At 43.8% G+C, this 14,818-nt stretch overlaps 1 protein-coding gene across 6 annotated transcripts in view; it reads left to right on the forward strand.

The window, feature by feature from the left end:
- Nucleotides 1–14,818, forward strand: part of LOC119175757 (U-scoloptoxin(11)-Sm5a) — a 248,667-nt gene that overhangs the window by 11,017 nt on the left and 222,832 nt on the right. For 2 of the 6 annotated variants that reach the window (XM_037426712.2, XM_037426713.2), the window contains exon 1: nucleotides 12,798–12,931. The exons of 2 other annotated variants lie outside the window; for them this stretch is intronic. The gene's annotated coding sequence lies outside the window, so the exon portion shown is untranslated. Of the gene's footprint in view, nucleotides 1–12,797; nucleotides 12,932–14,818 lie in introns of those variants that run through there. 2 more of the 6 variants (XM_075876115.1, XM_075876118.1) reach the window with 1 other exon arrangement.

The following is a 14,818-nucleotide window of genomic DNA, read 5'->3' on the forward strand; positions in this document are numbered from 1 at the left end:
ATTAACGCATAGTCACGTAACAGGGCATTCATGAAAGCATATGTTTTTGCCACCAGAGACGCCACAAGCCATTTTTCGTCATTATCAATAAAGAAATAAAAATAAAATTCACTTTTCAGGAGAAAAACAGGGTTGGTTTGAGTCACTATAAGGGACAATCTTTTCATCCGTTCTGTGATCTCATTTCATTTTCTGGGCAGCTGTGAGTCCCCTTAAGGGGGTGGGTGATCCAGACGTAAGCTATCATCATCAGCCTGACTACGTCCACTGCAGGACAAAGGCCTCTCCCATGTTCCGCCAGTTAACCCGGTCCTGTGCTTGCTGCTGCCAATTTATACCCGCAAACTTCTTAATATCATCTGCCCACCTAACCTTCTGTCTCCCCCTAACCCGCTTCCCTTCTCTGGGAATCCAGTTAGTTACCCTTAATGACCAGCCGTTATCCTGTTTACGCGCTACATGCCCGGCCCATGTCCATTTCCTCTTCTTTATTTCAACTATGATATCCTTAACCCCCGTTTGTCCCCTAATCCACTCTGCTCTCTTCTTGTCTCTTAAGGTTACACCTACCAATTTTCTTTCCATTGCTCGCTGCGTCGTCCTCAATTTAAGCTGAACCCTCTTTGTAAGTCTCCAGGTTTCTGCTCCGTAGCTAAGTACCAGCAAGATACAGCTGTTATATACCTTCCTCTTGAGGGCTAGTGGCAATCTACCTGTCATAATTTGAGAGTGCTTGTCGAATGTGCTCCACCCCATTCTTATTCTTCTAGTTACTTCAATCTCGTGGTTAGGCTCTGCGGTTATTACCTGCCCTAAGTAGACATAGTCTTTTACAACTTCAAGTGCACTATTACCTATCTCGAAGCGCTGCTCCTTTCCGAGGTTGTTGTACATTACTTTCGTTTTCTGCAGATTAATTTTAAGACCCACCTTTCTGCTCTCCTTGTCTAACTCCGTAATCATGAGTTGCCATTCGTCCCCTGAGTTACTCAGCAATGCAATGTCATCGGCGAAGCGCAGGTTACTAAGGTATTCTCCATTAACTTTTATCCCTAACTGTTCCCATTCTAGGCTTCTGAAAACCTCCTGTAAGCACGCGGTAAATAGCATTGGGGAGATTGTGTCCCCCTGCCTTACACCCTTCTTGATTGGTATTCTGTTGCTTTCTTTATGAAGCACTATGGTAGCAGTTGATCCCCTGTAGATTTCTTCTAAAATGTTTATATATACTTCCTCTACGCCCTGATTCCGCATTGTCTGCATGACGGCTGATATTTCTACTGAATCAAACGCCTTCTCGTAATCTATGAAGGCCATGTATAGTGGTTGGCTATACTCTGAGCATTTCTCTATTACCTGATTGATAGTATGAATGTGGTCAATTGTTGAGTAGCCTGTTCGAAATCCTGCTTGTTCCTTTGGCTGATTGAATTCTCATGTTTTCTTTACTCTGTTAGCAATTATCTTTGTAAATAGCTTGTATACTACAGAGAGCAAGCTGATCGGCCTGTAATTCTTCAAGTCCTTGTCATCTCCTTTATTATGTATTAAGATGATGTTAGCGTTCTTCCAAGACTCTGGTACCCTTCCCGTCAGGAGACACCTCGTAAACAGGGTGGCTAGTTTTTCTAACACAATCTGTCCTCCATCTTTCAGCAGATACCTGATCCTCACCAGCAGCTTTGCCTCTTTGCATGCTCTCCAAAGCATTTATGACTTCTTCTATCATTACTGGTGGGGTGTCATCTTGGTTACTGCTAGTTCTTATAGTATTAAGGTCGTGGTTGTCTCGGCTACTGTACAGACCTCTGTAAACTCCTCCGCTATTTTAACTATCCTATTCATATTGGTAGTTATTTTGCCTTCTTTGTCCCTTAGTGCATACATCCGACTTTTGCCTATCCCAAGTTTCCTCTTCACTGCTTTGACGCTTCCTCCGTTTTTCAGAGCGTGTTCAATTCTCTCCATGTTATACCTTCTTACATCACATACTTTACGTGTATTAATCAACTTCGAAAGCTCTGCCAGTTCTATTTTGTCTGTTGTACTTGACACTTTCATGATTTTACGCTTCTTAATGAGGTTCTTCGTTTCCTGGGAAAGCTTGCCAGTGTCCTGTCTAACTACCTTGCCTCCAACTTCCACTGCACACTCCGTAATGATACTCGTCAGATTATCATTCATTGTATCTACGCTAAGGTTGGTTTCCTCGCTAAGAGCCGAGTACCTGTACTGCAGCGACACTCTGAATTCCTGTACTTTCCCTCTCAGTGCTAGCTCATTGATTGGCTTTTTGCGTATCAGTTTCTGTCGTTCCTTCTTCAAGTCTAGGCGAATTCGAGACCGTACCATTCTATGGTCACTGCATCGTACCTTGCCAACCACTTCCACATCCTGCACGATTCCTGGGTGTGCAGTCATTATAAAGTCTATTTTGTTCTTATTTTCGCCATTAGGGCTCCTCCATGTCCACCCGCAGTTTTCTCGTTTTCGGTAGAAGGTATTCAAAATCCGCAAATTATTGCGTTCTGCGAATTCTACTAGTAGCTCTCCTCTGGCGTTTCTAGTGCCGATGCCACAATCTTCTACTGCCTGGTCTCCAGCCTGCTTCTTCCCTACCTTTGCATTAAAGTCGCCCATCACTATAGTATACTGTGTTTTTACCTTACTCATTGCCGATTCCACGTCTTCATGGAAGCTTTCAACTGAAGCGTCATAATGGCTGGATGTAGGCGCGTAAGCCTGTACTACCTTCATCTTGTATTTTTTATTCAGTTTAATTACGATACCTACCACCCTTTCATTAATGCTATAGTATTCCTCTATGTTGCCAGCTATGTTTCTGTGAATTAGGAACCCCACTCCCAGTTCTCTTCTGTCTGCCAAGCCCCGATAGCAAAGGACGTGCCCATTCTGTAGCACAGTATATGCCTCATCTGTTCTCCTAACCTCACTGAGCTCTATTATATCCCATTTAACACCCTCTAGCTCCTCGAATAGAACAGCTAGACTTCCCTTACTAGATAAGGTTCTAGCGTTAAACGTTGCCAAGTTCAGGTTCCAATGGCAGCCTGTCCGGATCCAGAGATTCTTAGCACCCTCTGCGGCGTTGCAGATCTGACCGCCGCCGTGGTCACTTGCTTCTCAGCTGCTGGTGACTGAGGGCCGTGAGTTATTTGACGTATGCATGTGGGAGGTAGTGGCCAGATACTGCACCAGGGTGGCCAATCCTTCGCTGGTGAGGGAGTGCGTTCTCGGCGGTGGTTACCAGTGAGGCCGCACTCCAGGCCTCTTAATGCAGTTCCATCAACACGCGGATTTTTTTTTTCCGGTTGGGAACTGCGCGGCACCGGGATTTTAATGAGTTAGAAGTTTCCCGGTAGGTTATGAGTTAGAAGTTTTCCGGTAGGTTATTAGCGAAGTTAAAAGCGATCGTAAAAAAAAAAGAAAAAAAAACGTGGTTCAAGAGTTTGATCTGACGGACGTACCTTTCTCCTGAGCAGTGAGCCACCCTCCTCCTCTGAGCGAGGGAAGACGCGGGCGCGAGACGTTTATTAGCAGTTCTCGCTATATTCTTTCTAACTCTGTATCTTCCGGTTACCTTAAGCTATCAAAATTATTTTTACACAGAAAAAACCGGACTGTTGTGTTCTAAAAGAAGATATTAGCTATTTGTCGGTGGCGTTTGTAACTCCTTTTGAAAATTTGTTTTATTGAAATGAGGTTTTTGCTGATTACCGCCTTAATTAAGGGCCTTGAGTGTACGGAATCAGGCCTCCTGGTAGCCTATGGGGTGCGGTTTATTATTATATTAAGCGGACAAAATTTAAATGCGTTTGCGAGGTGATATTACCAATTTAATTTTTTAGTGATTAGACTCAATTTTGATTGCGGATTAACTCTGGAACTATTAAACCTAGCCTGATCAAACTTTACTTGTCCTTATTACGGTAATGTCTGCCCCGGAGTCGATACAAGCGTGCAGAGACTCTCCCCAACGAACACTCAAACTCGCGTTTTTTAAGTGCGTGCTGTTTCTCTTGAGCCCATCCGAACATCTCGCCTTGAATGTCTTCTCACCTGTGTCTACCTACCTTTTTGGCGGCTATGCAAAAAACTTTGTTTTCAAGATCCAGACCACGGCGCGAATTACAATCCCTCTGAAGATGTCCCCGAATTCCGCAAGCGTAGCACAGCATACATTCAAGGGGTAAGCCACCCGCGGAGTGGATATGCCGGACTTCTTTTGCATTGGGATAGCTTGTCACTTTATACAATGTGCTTTCCTCAAAGTTTGCCGCAAGCTCGGCCTTGACGTGCTCAGAAGACTCTTTGTTTCGCGACTGTCCACACGTCCGATGGCGCTGAAGTTAGATGCGGGGTTGAAATAATATAACAGAATAAAAAATGCACCACACAATTGCTACACCACAGCAATGTTCCGATGCCTTCTGCGCTCCACGTTATCAGATCACTGGCGACGCCAAGCGACCTTCCTCTTGGCGCTGTTGTCGTCCTGGCAAGGCATCCCTCACCAAAGCGCTGACAATCGGCACCTGCCCCTTGCAGATGCTCTTTTTCCGTCCTCCTTCAATCCCGACTGCACTCTGATCGTAGGCTTCTTCAAGCTCGCTCCGAGAGTGTTCCAACTTCTTCCAACAGTCTCTGAAGCCAGCCACTTTTCGCGCCTCTTTCGCTTGTGCACTAATGCCTTCAAAGTCGGCTGAGTCACGGTGATGTTAGCAGCTCACCGTCACCAAAGGCTCTGGCGTCTTTCTCGCTGTGGGCTCTGTCAATCCTGCTGACTGCGCCAGTTAAGTTCTGATGCTGTGGATGTTGTAGGTGTCGACAGCCCCTTGGTGATCCAAGTGCATGCTGGCAACGTGAAGGAAGAGCCAGAGTCTGGTTGAGGGCAGCGTTTATTGCATGACCGTCCGCTCAGGCCGCGACCAACGAACTCTCCTGCCCCATCTCCCAAACACGCATTCCCGCCTAGTTGAAAAAGAATCATAAATAAAAGCAGTCTGCGCTCCCCCACCTCCTTGCTCTCAGAAAGGAGAAAAACATTCTTGGGACGCTCTCTTTCGAGCGCACCACCTGCGTTGGCTATTATCGCCGACGAACCGTAACCTGATCTCGTAGCTTCAGCTCCTCGGTCGCTTCAGCCACAAGGCCCGGACTGCGGCGCTCGCCTGGCCATCTCGAAATGGGCTGCGGTGGTTCACATCCCCGGCACAAACTCCAAAGCAATAATACAGGAAAACTGTCACCGCCTTCAAGCCGCCTCTACCAAGGACCCCCTGTGGCGTTGCCTCCTCGGATCCACGATCGCCACTGCCTTACAGCTTGAAAACGTATTCTCAGAAGCTCACACACTCTGAGACTGACTAGTGGGCATTTACTACTACAACATTTGACTTTCGAAAAGATACGTAATAAGCAAGTTTTAAACCTACACCCTGAAGCAATCTAAAGGCAAGAGGTCACTTAGTATTCTTTTTGTCGTGAATCACTGCCAAAATGCAAACCAAGCCTTGCGTGGCCCAAATCAGTATTCATAACACATATAAATCCTGCATGTTCAGCATTTTTTGAAAAACGCCACCTTACGCTACGCAGTCGACTCTCGTTAATTCAAACTCAAAGAACCCTCTGAATTTTGTATGAATTATCAAGAAGTTTGAATTATCAGAAGTTCTCAGATATGACTGTGGGTGAAGTGCCATCTTACATTAAAATTAAGCATTAATTTTATCGGATATAAAATGTTAAATCTAACTGCACGCAATGAACAGAAAGCAGAGGTGTAAGGTCCAAAAGTTTATTGGCCATTTACTGCTGATCAAACCTTTTAAAGAAATCGTGAATTGCCAACTGCTTCTTTGCTATATACGTGCCTTCAGCAAAAAGCTCACTATACCAGTCGAGAAGCATCCCGGTTTATCAGGCACGTGCTTTGTTTCAAACATTTGTTTACTAGCAAAGCTGTTTTTTTTCAAGGCCTGAAGCGCTTATTTTTAAATTGCTAGACTGTCATATATAAGCAAGCAGATTTTCAAATAGTATTGGGAAAGCAGCAGATATTTTCTGTTATAAAACTGCAAAAAATATGAATTAATTGAATCGTCAAGTTTAAATTATGAGGCATTTAAATACATTGAAACAATAAAAGGCCGACCAAAAAATTCATTTTCTTTGAATTAACCGAATTTATGAATTATCAGAGTTTGAAATATTGCGAGTGTACTGTAATAGCCTATGCAACAGACCTATATTGCACCAATTGGCACGAGAGCAAGAAAAAACAAATTAAGAGCGCTTCCCCTATCGGGGTAATGGAGGGCAAGCGAACCTTGGCATGTCTGTGCCAGACTTACCATGTTTTTCTTTCTTTCGGTAGCATTGCGCAAGGCTCTCTCGTGACTTTTTCTTTCTGCTATGCCGGAAAGTGCACCTTCACACAGGTACTTAGCAACGCAACACTTCTGTTTCTACCGACAACAATGTTCCTGTGTGAAGCACAACAATGAAAGGCGAGAAAGAAACCTAGCAACATGACGATAACGTGAAATGACATGTGGGCTCAGTAAGAGATCAGACTGCCATATTACGAAGGAATGACTGCTAACAAACCCACGATCGAGAGGACACCAATTAATGAAAAAAGGCACATACAAAGATATATCTGACTGGTGCACTTTCGAGGGCCTCATTTGGATGCATCTGCAGAATCAGTGGTGGGATTGCCTTCCATCACTTTGGAGCAGGCAAAATCTGCTTTTAGAGCAGCTAACTCTGTGGTTGGAGCATGCACAGGCTTTCCATGATACACACAGAAGAAAAAAATGTATCTTTAATTTAGTTTATTGTTTCCTTAGTTGACATAACCATTTATACAGAAGCAGCAAGGCCACAACATCAGCAAAAACAAACAAATAAATAAATAAATAAAAGTAGGATTATGTAAAGAAGCGGTGACATAGGATAGTGAAGGATATCGCACCAACAAGCTTGCTACAGCATGAAGTTCATAGCCGCACGCATGCAGACACATGCACACACACACATATTCAAAGCTTGTTGCAGTAAAACCTCGTTAGTATGTACATACATCCCACGAACCTGCCGGAAACGTCGCTAACTACGCACTAAATGCGGTATACATTACGTACCACCAAGTACAAAGCGCGTGCGAATTCCCTTTCGGCGGGGGGGGGGGGGGGGGTAAACGTTTATCGCAGCACCCCCCTCCACATAATGCCAATCATTATCTCATCATCATCACCAGCCTGACTACGCCCACTGCCGGGCAAAGGCCTCTCCCATGATCCACGAATCAACCCATTCTTGTGCTTTCTGTTGCCACATTATACCTGCGAACTTTTTCATCTCATCAGCCCACCTAACTTTGTCTCCCCTTCGTGCGTTGGCCTTCTCTAGGAATCCACTCAGTTGCCCTTAATGACCAGCAGCTACCCTGCTTGCATGCTGCGTGCCCAGCCCCTGTCCATTTTTTCTTAGAGATTTTAATTATGATATCCTTAACCCCCGTTTGTTCCCTAACCTACTCTGCTGTCTTTTTGTCCTTAACGTTACACCAATAATTTTCCTTTGCATTGGTCACTGCAATGGAAAGCAAACGTAAGCTATATATTATATATATATATATATATATATATATATATATATATATATATATATATATATATATATATAACAGCTTGCGTCTGGATCACTCGCCCCCTTAAGGGGACACACACACACACACACACACACACACACACACACACACACACACACACATATATATATATATATATATATATATATATATATATATATATATATATATATATGAGGGAAAGAAGTGTATACCTAAGGGCTCGTTTTTCCGTGTTTTAACACAATATTAATGAGATCCAACAGACAGTAATGCCAAGGAATGTACAGGGGAAGTTATTAGAACCAATGGAATGTAAATAAGAAGAAAGAAAAGTGGATGAAAAAATAACCAACCGTGGGTAGGAATCGAACCTACGACCTTCGAATAACGCGTTCGATGCTCTAACCACTGAGCTACCTCAGCGGCCTTCCCTCCATCCACTTTTTTGGGTTTATATGTGAATTTAGAAGTAGGAGTGACAGTCAGCGCCATCTATAAGCCAAACGACGAGTGTGAAAACAGTCTTAGGCGCATGTTTTGGCGTCACGTAGCACGTGAACTTATTATGAGTGGGCAGCTGATTAATTGTCCCTCTTATGCAACCTAAACACACCAAGTCTGCCAGTACGAGACGTTCGTTCAATGAAATAAGGGAAAGAAGTGTATATCTAAGGGCTCGTTTTTCCGTGTTTTAACACAAAATAATGAGATCCAACCGACAGTAATGCAAAGGAATGTACAGGGAATATATATATATATATATATATATATATATATATATATATATATATATATATATATATATATATATATATATATATATATCCTGATGAAGGCCAGACTCTAGGCCGAAACGTCGAAATAAACCACGTTGTGACCGCTCACGGAGGATCTACTGGACTATATGCAACGCTACGGACACTCAACCACCATACCAAACCATGCCTGCCTCTATATATATATATATATATATATATATATATATATATATATATATATATATATATATATATATATATATATATATATATATATATATATATATATATATATATATATATATATAGTACCAGCAGTGCACAACGAAATGTTTTGCATTTGAAATCTTTCATCACTTGGCTACAATGCCTTGCATTTACTTTAACCACGCTCACGACGCATCACTCACTGAAGTGTTGCCGCTATGAAGCGGGTGCCCCTGCTCGCACTTTCGACGACAAATTCTGACATTTACTCCTTTGAGGAGACATTGTTTTTTTACCGATTCGCTATGCAGAAAAATCTCCAGACATGCATTGTAAATGACAGCAACCTGTCTATTTATACTTACCTGTTATCTTTCTTAGAAGCGAAACAAGCTGCATGCGCACCCTCGCTCCTTTCGGGAATTGAAATTTTCATGCTTCAAGTGGAACGGAAAGAATTGCCTTAAAGAGGACACGCGCAAAGAGCACGCCTGTGGGAGGCGTGATGTTCCGTTTGCACATAGATAGCGCGACAATCGCGCACGCTAGCGTTGCTGCACTGTTCAAATTTTGACCTAATGGCGGGGCTCATACATTAGAACGCAGGATTTCATTGGTAGGCGCCGAAAGCGATTGATTGATCAATATGTGTGGTTGAACAGCCTCAAAACCACGCTATGATTATGAGAAACGCTGTAGTGGAGGGTTCCGGGAATTTCGTCCACCTAGGGTTCTTTAACGTGCGCCCAAGTCTGAGCACACAAGCCTACAGCATTTCCACCTTCATCGAGAATGCAGCCGCCCGAGCCGGGATTTGATCCCGCGACCTGCACCGCAATGGCTGCACATGCGTTCGCGATGCCATGCACGTTATTGTAATAATAACGCAATGTTTCTTTTCGATATCCTTCCCCCTTCCTCCCCTTGACGGTTCGTAAATAAAGTTGTTTCACTCAACAACAACAACAACAACAACAACAACAACAACAACAACAACAACAACAACAACAACAACAACAACAACAACAACAACAACAACAACAACAACAACAACAACATAACAATAATAAGCATAATATAAAATAATAATCTTAATAATATTAATGATAATACTAAACGTGCCCCGGAACAACCATGAGGTCTTAGTGCAAGCACATGCAAAAATTAAACAATACAAATAAACAACACAATATAGGCACTCTTCAGAAGAAAGAAATGAGGAGTGAAAATACACAAAAAAAGAAGTCATTGCGAAATGGTAAGGATAAAAAGACAAGACGAGAATCATAGAACGAAAGTGAAAAATTAAGAGGAATATACACAAATATGTGGAAGGGTCCTTGAAGAATGTAAGAGGGAAGACTCTGTACATTCTGGAAAATTGTTAAGACGGTGCAGAGCTGAGATTCAAACAATGACAGCGGGCTGTGGAAAATATCAAGATCATGAAATTTAACATTATACAGACTTTGTCTTCTGGAACAGCAGAGTGTTTGAAAGAAGTTTGCAGGTACATGAAATGATCGATTTTATTTGAATAATTTACGCGGAACCAAAAAATTTAAACAACTGAGTATTAAGGGGCAGGACAGCATACCGTAAACTAGTTTGTAAAAAAAAATAGTAGGTCGGCAGTGACGTGATGGCAATGATTATATTCTAGTAGTGGAAGAACGAGATCCAGATGATTGATAGATTGATATGAGGGGTTTAACGTCCCAAAACCACCATATGATTATGAGAGACGCCGTAGTGGAGGGATCCGGAAATTTCGACCACCTGGGGTTCATTAACGTGCACCCAAATCTGAGCACGCGGGCCTACAACATTTCCGCCTCCATCGGAAATGCAGCCGCTGCAGCCGGGATTTGATTCCGCGACCTGCGGGTCAGCAGCAGAGTACCTTAGCCACTAGACCACCACGGCGGGCCCGTATTAGCTTTAGGAAGATGCTACACTAACAATGCCAACCTTCACTAAAAAGAGATCGTTATAGTAGTGGTCAAGCTTCTAATAAATCGTCGTGGAAAGTGTGTTATCCTTATCCCGTCCTTATCATTTCAGTGCCGTGCTTAGCTTTAGGAAGATGTTACACTAACAATGCCAACCATCTACCTTCACTAAAAAGAGATCGTTATAATTGAAAACACGATGTGATTATGAGAGACGCCACAGTTGAGGGCTCCGCAAGTTTCGTCCATTTGGTGTTCTTGAACGTGCACTGACATTGCAGAGTACACAGGCCTGTACGATATCGCCTCAATCGAAGTGCGACGGCCGCGGCTGGGGTCGAACCCGCGACCTTTGTTTCAGTAGACGAGCACCGTAAACGATGCTTCACCGAGGCGGAGGAAAAGAGGTTGTCGTTGGTCATAGTGTCATACCTGACCGCCCTTTGGCCCACGCTATTTTCGAGAAACTGTAGATCCAATTCGTGCTCAAAAAAGATCAAGGCACATGTTTGAAGCCCGTGGTCATGCTAGTTCAATTACTTTTGACGAGGTTGAAGCTGTATGTGCTTTGAGCTTGTGGTTCGGTAGCATGGGCTGCTGATGTTTGAGATGGTTGACCGACATTTTTATAGCTTTTCACGCTAATCTTTTCACGCGTATGAAAAGAGGTAGGGAAAGCAGGTCAAGCAAGGTGTCTGATAAGCCTCAGAAAGTTGCTAAGATCGTAAAAAAAGGAGAAAGAAAGGAAACTATAATATTATTTCGTTTAACTATTTTTTAAAATATTAGTCACTCCAGCCATTTTTATTGGTTTGCTAGCTCACGATCGCGGATGAGAAATCTATTCTGGGTATTATGGTACACATCATGATATAAATGACAGTATGTCATATAGGTTAAGAATAGTAACTGTGGTCTTTTGATATATGTTCAACAAAAAGAAGACTTGCAAAAGTATCTTGCTGGAACGGAAGGCACAATAGATTGTGGCAAACTCCAGCGCACAATTCGACCCGGAGCTTTACTATCCGTATCTACATGGTGGTGGATTTTATAAAAAAAAGACAGAAAAAAAGCTACCTACCATTTTGTATGGCTCTTGACTTGCCACATATACAACTCCCGTTAATGGTATACACGTTAACTCTTTTTTGAGAGTCGTGCCACCCACTACTCTTCAAATAGAGTAATCTGAACTAAAAAAAAAAAAATCTTAACATGTATATTTAAATGTGGCTACGCATGCATGCGGCAAATTAAGACTCGCCAAAAGGTGTTAAAAAGCTTTTTTAGAGAGTATCTATTGGTACTGGGCGGAGCTGCTGTTGAAATGTTGCACGTACGGGCGCCTCATATGGTGATTAGCACCGTCTGCCGGTGAGAATGGTCATTAGTGCTAATTTTCTTCTGCGGGGACTATATCGACTGCATTCCCAATTACTGTTTGTCTGGTGAAAAAAATCTTATGGCACTTTCTGACTGAAGTGAAATCGGAAATGGAAAAGGAACTCCAGAAGCGAACTTGATCCACAATAATCTGCCTCAAAGCTTTCATTCGAGACTGGCATCTTCGTGTTGCTCCATTTGTTCCCTCGTGATAAACAGGGGTATTTTTCTTTTGTGATCTCCGGCTAGGAAAAGCATGCAGAATTCTTGTATGGGAAAGGCGCAAGCACTGTTTGTGCAAGAGGAGTGGAGAGGTGATGCGCGTATGTCTCAGAATGTGAAGTTTCATGGTGGTGTTTGCTCCCCTGCTTCTTCTGAATCCAGTTTCTCCATCCAAGTCACCCAATTTCTTAATTTGTAATGAGCGCGATTTGAGTGGTACGGCCTTAGACGCCTGAGGCAGCTTTCGTTATCTTTCCACCCAAGCGCCCGCGAAGGAGCAAAGAAATTCGCCAGTATATTCGCCGGAGGCTCATACTCCGCGCGCAGTTTTCCCGCCCCAGCCTCGAACTGGCGGTGACCGAAATGTGTTCTGGAGGTCTCGTGCCACGGGCCTGCAATCTTAATGACCTGCGATGAACTCCGGCGTGGTACACTCGGCGGTTTACTATAAAGCGGCTCTCCCCCACGTCGCATCAGCGCGCCCTCGGCGGGAAGAAGCGAGCGCAGGTGACTGCGAGGCAAACGCGCTTCGCGATTGGTTCAGGCATGACCCACGTGACGGGCCCGGATCCAATGGAGGTGAACCGGGGCTCAGGCCGCGCGGCGAGTTGAACAACGTCGGGATGAGGCACCGGTGCTGAATCAGTTCGATGACAACCCGCAAACCGGCCAGCAAAGGTCCCGGCGCTCCGAGGTGTCCCGTCTCTCGCCTTCGACGTCGTTGCACGTTGTCCCGAAAAGCGGTGAGCGGGCCCTCATCTCCTCTTCTTCGCGTCCTCCTCAACTTGAACGCCCCGACGCGCGCGCGCCAAGCGTGCGGAGCTTTGAGCGTGTAGTTTTTCCTTCCCCAAATAAGCGAAAAAAATTTGCGGAACACCGCCTATATCGACGCTCGGCAATATCCGCAGTATACGCGCTGTTAGCAGTACTGAAGAAGCTATCCTCATAGAAGCCGAGGCGTAATTTAGAAAAAAGAGGAAATGGTATTGTAAGAGTGCGTAAAAAAAACGTGCTGAAACGAGAACAGGAACGAATGCGATACCACAGCGTCGCCTTCGTCCCTGCACATCGTGTGTGCGCTGTGTTCTTTCTGCAACGAGCCGCCACTAAGCCGAATTCTGTGCTCCATAGTGAGAGAGCAAACTGCTTGAGAGGCGCCACAAGAAGCTCTAGGAGAAAAGAAAAACAAAAGAGAAGGGAATAAAGCGTAAGGTCACACATGAAGAGTACTTCGGCTAAATGAGGACTAACAATTGTGGGGCTGTAATGGCACAAACCTTGTTAGGAATCCACGCATTTTCTGAGCGGGATTTCCCATGCTTGATTTATTTTATTCTTTTTATTTCTTCACGGTCCCCAAAGCATTACCTTCAAGAAATAATAATGAAAAAACGCCAGGTCTGCCTCGAACGTGCAGCACAGTCACAGCGAAAGCTGGAAGATTGGCCTTTCAGAGCCTTTTCTAAACACTCTTTGGGTAACTGCTACAACCACTTTGACGGGTACCCAAAACGCCATAAATAATCGTAGTTTTTGTGTAGTAAGCCAGCAATCACTATGCTATCCTTCGTCATTCTTCGGAGAAGCGTGGTATCAGCTCCAAACTTGCTAGGAATTTTGTGCAATTTTATTTTATGCAGTGACTGACGATGATAAAAAATCATGCCTGAAGTGGGTACGCGCCACAGTTAATAGGCGATCAAGAACACGATTTCTAATGGGTTGAAGCATCGGGCGACCAACTCGCTACGAAATTTGGAATGTGTGATGCCTGGTTGTTCCTTTGATGTTCTACAACGCTTTATTGCTCGCTTTAACGCGATTCATTTACCGACGTGAAGCCTGCCTATAGGACAAGTTTGCGAACAAGTGTGACGCACCGGTGTGGCTCAGTGGTAAAATACTGGGCTAGCACGTAGGGGACCCGAGTTAGAATTCCATTGTGACCTTGATGTTTCTTATTCACTGAGCTTTTCAATCATTTCTTGCGATACTGATTACGGACACCAGCGGCGCTGGCGCACAACTACGGCGCCGCAATTGAACTGTGTTCTGATCTCATAACAGTTCTCGCAGTAAAAAGAAAAGAAAAACCTTGTGTTGTGTTTTGAAAACTTGCTGTACTACTTAGTCGCTGACTACTACGAAACGCGACGCCTCTAGAACCAAACGCAGTGGTCGCGAGTTGATTCGTTACTTTAATTTGACCTCGTGGAACTCTATAGGGTACAATACACTTCGCCTAGATGACTGAGACACATGTTACACAACTTAATTTGAAGGTAGCTAGAGATGTTTCACTGAGAAAAAGCACGGAATATTTCTAGTAGTTTCACCGCAAAAACAAAAAAAAGAAGAGAGAGAGTGAAGAAATATAAGACTAATCTCCCAGCATAAGCTCTTACCGAGTACGTCAACGTAGCCTGCTGCGCAATCAGCCTAGGAGATTAATTCCTAAAGAGAAATCTTCAAATGGATTGTGCTAAGCTTTTCACTGAACAAAAAAATAGCAACTTGGACGACATGTAGCTCTGCTGGAATGAAGTTGTTGAATGAAGCTGCTGGAATGAAGAGAACTTCGGCGACTTTGAGGCTATCCATCCATCCATCCATCCATCCATCCATCCATC

This window comes from Rhipicephalus microplus, chromosome X, assembly GCF_043290135.1.
Source record: "Rhipicephalus microplus isolate Deutch F79 chromosome X, USDA_Rmic, whole genome shotgun sequence".
Lineage (NCBI taxonomy): Eukaryota > Metazoa > Arthropoda > Arachnida > Ixodida > Ixodidae > Rhipicephalus > Rhipicephalus microplus.